Source organism: Lolium rigidum, chromosome 3 (assembly GCF_022539505.1).
Source record: "Lolium rigidum isolate FL_2022 chromosome 3, APGP_CSIRO_Lrig_0.1, whole genome shotgun sequence".
NCBI classification, from domain to species: domain Eukaryota; kingdom Viridiplantae; phylum Streptophyta; class Magnoliopsida; order Poales; family Poaceae; genus Lolium; species Lolium rigidum.
In genome coordinates this window covers 12,934,043-12,940,608 of record NC_061510.1, presented here as the reverse complement: position 1 = coordinate 12,940,608, position 6,566 = coordinate 12,934,043, and positions in this window count along the sequence as shown.

Genomic DNA, 6,566 nt, shown 5'->3' with positions numbered 1-6,566 from the left:
ATATAAGGTTGTAGCTTAGCTTTTTTTCAATTACCCCATCCCCGTTCAGCTCCCAAATCGTTCAGCTCCCAAATTTGTTATGGTTAGTTAGGAAGACATGAATTTTCCAAATTTTACGTTGATCTCAAATCGTTCAGCTAGGGGTCTTGTGTAAAAAATACTCTTACGCTAATTTCCGTACCAAAAAACTATAGGCACTATAGAATGGAACAGAGGGAGTACTATTTTAATCATTATAGCTAGCTGACTAGAATTTATTGTACTTGCTCTTACTACCTCCGGATCTAAATCATGCATGCCGCATGGCCTTGTAACACAAGATGACTAATTGACTATTCCCTCCGTTCTGAAATAATCTACATTCTAGCCCCAAAATTTGTTCTAAAATACTCTACATTCTAGCTTTTAGTCAACAACAACACTGAAAACGATGTGGTTTTGCTCTTTTATTGGAAGTTGTTTTTTTAATGTAGCTTGGATTGGTTGTTCACACACATCTAAGTAGTACTAATAAATGCAACACTAATTTGTCTCATTTTTTCTAAAATGTTGACTACAATCAGAATGGAGGGAGTATGCTCTATGCACATGTCGTGTGCCGAGCTACATACCCATCATTAACCATGATTGGTTCGTTGTAGTGGTGAATTTGTTCTGTTGGTTCCGGCGTCTCTAATAGGGAGATGTAAAATGGACCTTAAATTATTCGTGTTTGTTCGTTTATGTCACATTGTGGACGCGAAAATGGTAGTTTTTGTCCGCGCGTCTATTTACGTCTGAGTGTGCCTGAGCGGTCCGACATATATTATTTTTTCAACTTTTTTTTTTCTCTTTTTCATTTAAACATAGTTGCAAACATTACACATACTAATAATACGTAATTAGGAACATGATTTTACACAAACTAATACATAGTTTGGAACATGGTTTACACAAACTAATACATAGGTAAAACATTGCAAAATGAGTAAACCTAACTAGTGTTGGTTTCGCAGATTTCGTATATTCGCTGCAAAGAAAGAACACTCTCGGGCACACTCAATCACCCAAATTGGAAAATCAAGCTGGCAATGATAGCCATGTTGTTCCTATCGAGGACGAACATCTAGAAACCTCCACTAGCAGCTTCAATTGACCCGTGGCCATATTCACTGCAAAGAAAGAACACTCTAACAGTTCTAACTATCGGTGTCCAAGCCGGACTCGCCGGTGTGGTAGTGCATGCGGCAGGATGTGTCGTCGAACACCTTGACGATCATCTCGTCATCCCTCTCGTAGAGGAAGGTGAGTTGGCAACCGGGCTCGAGAGCGAGGTCGCGGGTGAACTTGTCCCACTCGGTGTGCAGGTACATCTTGCTCTGCCCGTCGAACAAGACCTCGACAGGCCACCGGAAAAAGTTACAACTAGCCTCCCGTAGCTACAACTGGGCCAGCTTGACACCATCGACGAACTCGGCGAATTTGTCCGGTAGCCGCTTTGATGCCGAGGGGGCCCTAGTCGTTGCGGAGGAGGAACTTGAATCATCTCGTCATCCCTCTCGTAGAGGAAGGTGAGTTGGTCAACAGTCTATCTTTTGATAATCGATGTTGAGCTCCTTCATGAGTTTTCTCGTCTCGTGCAGGCTTTTAGGCAGACAATGCCCTTTGGGCAACATGTTACCAGCTGTTCTCAGACTTTCTTCGAAGTCATCACGGGTGGTGTTGTACCGAGTCTTGTCGGCTAGACATTGAGAGATGTTATCGAGCTGAGAAATCGACGCGCCCTTGTACATAGGCTTCTTAGCCGCATCCATCATATCATAGAAGGCCTTCACGACTGGATCTGGTTCCTCCGGTTCTAGTGGTTCCTCCGGTTCTAGCGGTTCCTCCCGTGAAGGTGGCGACTCTAGCATGTCGGCATCGATTAGAAAATCTAGAAAGTCTCTAACCCCAGCGTACTCATTTCCATTGAGCCGCTGCCGCATCACCTCACCTCCATCACATTCGTTCTCATCAAAGTCGATCTGCGTGACATAATGAGGCATATACCCATATTGGAGAAGATGTTTAAACATGTCATCCTTTCCACGACAATGATGCTTCAAGCAGCGATCGCAGGGGCAAAGTGCATGAACCCTCTGTTTTTTACCACGCGCCAACTCCTTCACTAAAATCCAATTCTTCCTTATCCACTCACCTATTTTATTAGTCGCACTAACACGGCCATTGTACATCTATCCATTATCAGCCATCCTCTGCTTTATTTGGAGCCAAACCACAACCATACCATTTATATCAAATAGGAAAATAAATGCATCATATTTTTATTTTTTAACAGGCAAAACGAATGCATCAATGACTTTGCTTTGAAGAAGATGGCCGAACTATTCAAGCACCACAAGAAAAGATTGCGCAGCCTTATCAAAAAAAGAAGACTCCAGACTTCAATGCAGGGTATGATAAGGTAAAAGAGATCACTAGGGCGAATTCATGAAGTACAGCACGGAGTCAGAAGAATTTAAGAAAAGGTCGGCAACAAATAAGGCAAATGCTGCGTTGAAGAAATATCACCAAATTATGGGTCCAGGTGGCTACAGGGCTAACCGGCCTAAGTGGCAGGCAGCTGAGGCGGAACTGGTCAACAAAGGGATCCGATTAGGGACACACGGTTAGACCGAACGGTCGAAGGAGTGGTTCTACGGAATTATGGGAAGGTTGCACCCAGTAACAGGGAAGTGTATCTATAATAAAGAACATCTGAAGCACCCCATTCAAGCCCTTGAACAAGCACATAGGGACGTGGAGGAGGGAGGTTCCACCCCGAAAGAGAGAACGACGAGTTGACACGCGCCCTTGGGAACAAAGAACATGGCGGACGAACACGAGGCACAGAAGGCTCCGTTCGTGGAAGTATGGCTTTCCTCCGGAAATGAAGGGATTTCCTGATAAAAGCCATGCGAGGAGAAAGGCAAGGGAAATAGACCGCATAGCGTCCTTAGAGAATTCTATGAGCGTCCTTCAAGCCACCGTTGCCCAAGTAACCCAAGTACTTACAACCCAGATGGCTCAGGGGAAACAAGTAGATGTTGCATTGCTCGATCTATCGTCCCGCTGCAATCTCAACACTGGAAAAGCAGTGTGGCTTCCATTCAGCAGGATAATGATGATGAACAGGTGATCGAGCCTCCTCGCTACCCCCCCCCCCCGTGGATGATCTCACTGAGAGCCGTCCTTGTGAGCTGCATGTTAAATGTGCCAACCTATCCATGAAGGCAGCGGTCGACAATCTCTTACCTACAAGAACTTACCATTGTCGTCCGGTCCAAGACGGCTATGTTGTTGTGATGGTGGATGAAGTGATGGTAGGATATGGGCCGTTGATCCTTGAGAAACCTGCAGGTGAAGATGGGGAAATCAATGAACTGGGAGAAGCCCTTAGAACCATCGTTCAATGGCGGAAGGAGAACATTGTGTTTCCAGGTTCGAAGCCAAGCATGCCACCTCCATCTCGTTCTCCGCCTCCTCCGCCTCCTGCGCAGTCTCCTTCGCGTGATGATTCTCCTCTGCGCGATGATGATTCTCCTCTGTGTGAAGATTCTCCGCCGTCTCCTCCTCATCAGGAGACTCCGCCAAGTATGCAACCACCTAAGCAAAAGAGGAAGCTAAGTACCACGGCACCTCTTAAAGCTCCAAAGAGATCATTAGCTCCGAAGAGGTCCAAGACTCCAGATTTGTTATCATATGAGAAGACTGATGAGCAAACCAACGCAGTCGCAGCCGCCGAGTTGAAGGCGTTTCTTGCGCCGAAGAAGCCTCCGCCAAAGCTGTTTAAAGCAGCGAATACAATGAAGCACTTTGTCGAGACGAGACAAAAGAAAGCTGAGTTGGCATGTGATTATGACCGCTCTCTTGGACAGTCCTCTAGAGCGAGAAAAGCGACAAAAATTGCGCAGCTTGGACAACGGGAAAATCAGTCGCTACCCCCCTTCGTCGTGCAGTCCTATGATGATCCAGAGACGGCATCGATGATCGAACGTGCGGCTAGAGATCTTGGAGAAGATGTTCAGTACGATGATTACTATCCCATGGCTGAAGTTAGAAACAAGTATCAATACGGAAAGGATCTCGTCAAACCTGGCGAGCTCGCGCGTCTAGTGACTCAGATGCGAAGGTTGCATGCATGGTACCTGCAAGCCTGTCGGAACTCGGATGGCTACCTCACAGTGGGACTTAGAGATGAACATTACTTCCGGGGGAAGGAGGAGATAAACCTTGAGTTTGAAGAACTATTTCAGTTATTCAATCAAGACGCCCTCGACAAATCGGTCATCAGTTGCTGCTGCCTGTAAGTGATTTATTTATGTAATTAAGTATGTAGCTCACCTCATTCATTTGCACTAACAATTATCCTCACTATATTCTTTTTGTACGCTATACATTATGCAGAATGAAGAAGCTCGAATGCAAAAGAGACGGGCTATATGACATCGGGTTCATTGACCCAAACACCGTTCATGAAGTTATTGTTCGACGGTACGCCAAGGACACAGAGGACAGCATGCTAATGTTTTAACTGAAGCAAGCAAACAAAGATGAAATATTATTTCGTTACAACTTCAAGTGAGTGTTATAACTTTCTGACATACATTTGATTTCACTTACTCGATGTGAAGTCTAAATAATCTGACGAGTTATGCGTGTGCAGCTTCCATTTTATTCTCCTAATCATTGAGCTTAAGAAAGGAGTAGTATTTGTCATGGACTCGAAACGTAAACAACATGGGGAACGGGCGAATATGGCTGCCCTGCTTCAGAGGTAATTTCAATCAATATCGTATTTGCAGCTTCATTTGTTCTCATTTGATGATATCATCAACTAATCAATAACGCATTTAATCATTTTTCTTTGCCGGGCAGAGCTTGGAAACGGTTCATCAAAACTGCTCCGGGCAAATGGAAACCAGAGCTTACATTTGAAGATCGCCCTGTAAGTAGTACTATATAGCTATGTCCGCGAATCTCTTTGATATTTTGTTTCAATACCATGCTTGATTATTAGTTTGATCGAACTATTTTTTTTCGTAAAGTGTTTGAAGCAGGAACCCGAGAATAAATTATGTGGATACTACGTCTGCAAGTTCATTCGCGAGATGACCTGTCACAGGGAACCGGAGGCGGCTATACAAGCCATTCGTGTACGTGAACAATATTTCACAATCTTATTTTATTACCATCAATTGTATTGAGTTCCATTCATATATACTGGTCTCCTTTTTTAATTTAGATGGAACGCCTGCGAGACTCTCTCCTAACGGAAGATCGCATACGAGCAATTCAAGAGGAACTTGCGGGATTCCTTCTTAACGAGGTCATAGCTCGAAATGGAGAATACCATCGGGAGTTCGTAGCGCTATGACTTAGGGATAAGAATAGATATGATACCTTTTGGTTCCGGCTTTATATATTGTAAATGCATTACTTGTACTATATTTCATGACGATGTCTACATATGCATGACCATGTTTGAGGTTTCTTGAACGATGTATGCATTGCAGAATTGAATGAATAATATAAAACCCTGAAACTCTGCCGCTGCAGAGAAACGACCAGTTTCTCTGCCGAAATGTTGCTCCACCCTCAACCTGTACCGCGGCAGAGAAACGTGAAAGTTTCTATGCCGCGGCAGAGACCCTCTAGTTCCGGTCCGTATCTCAAAGCGGGACCAAAGGTCATGTACCACGAGCCCCCTGGCCGCACCACGTGGCGGGGCCTTTGGTCCCGGTGCGCATTTGAACCGGGACTAAGAGCACCTCCACTCGTTGGCGCTCCCCACGCCCAAATCCGGCGAAATTTTCCTTCGGATTGAAGGAAAATTTGGCCTGGGGAGCGCCGAAGTTCCAGCCGTCCCCCCGGCAGGACACCCCCAACCTCGGCCATTTGACATATTTCAAACAAATTCGACATAAAATTTAACATGTTCGGCGAACAAGAGTCAGAAAATTGCTGAAACAAATTCGGCGAAAATCAGTACAATGTTTAACAAGTGCTGAAACAAATGAAGCACACAATTTCACAAGTTTTGAAACAAATTAATAAAGACAGACTAGTTGGTGTCGGCGTTGGCGTTGCCTCGGAGCGTCCATATGTGTTCCACCAGATCATCTTGCAGCTGTTGATGCATTGTAGAGTCTCGAATCTCCTGGCGCATAGCAATGAAGGCGGCCCATGATGTCGGCACCTGGTGATTAGGCTGTGCAAGAGGACCCTCTCTCTCATATGGTGCTTCTTGCCCAGCCAGAGGAACCAGATGTTTTCGCTCATTTTCAATAATCATATTGTGTAAGCACACACAACAGTTCATCACCTCCCACATCTGATCTTTGGACCAAGTCATAGCGGGGAACCGGACGACATCAAATCTCTGTTGGAGGACACCAAATGCACGCTCGACGTCTTTTCGGCAAGCTTCTTGTTTCTTGACAAACTCGGAAAGTTTGGGGGTGCTGGGTTTCGAGATAGTCTTCACAAATGTTGCCCACTTTGGATAGATACCCTCTGCAAGGTAGTATCCTTTGTTGTAGTGCCGA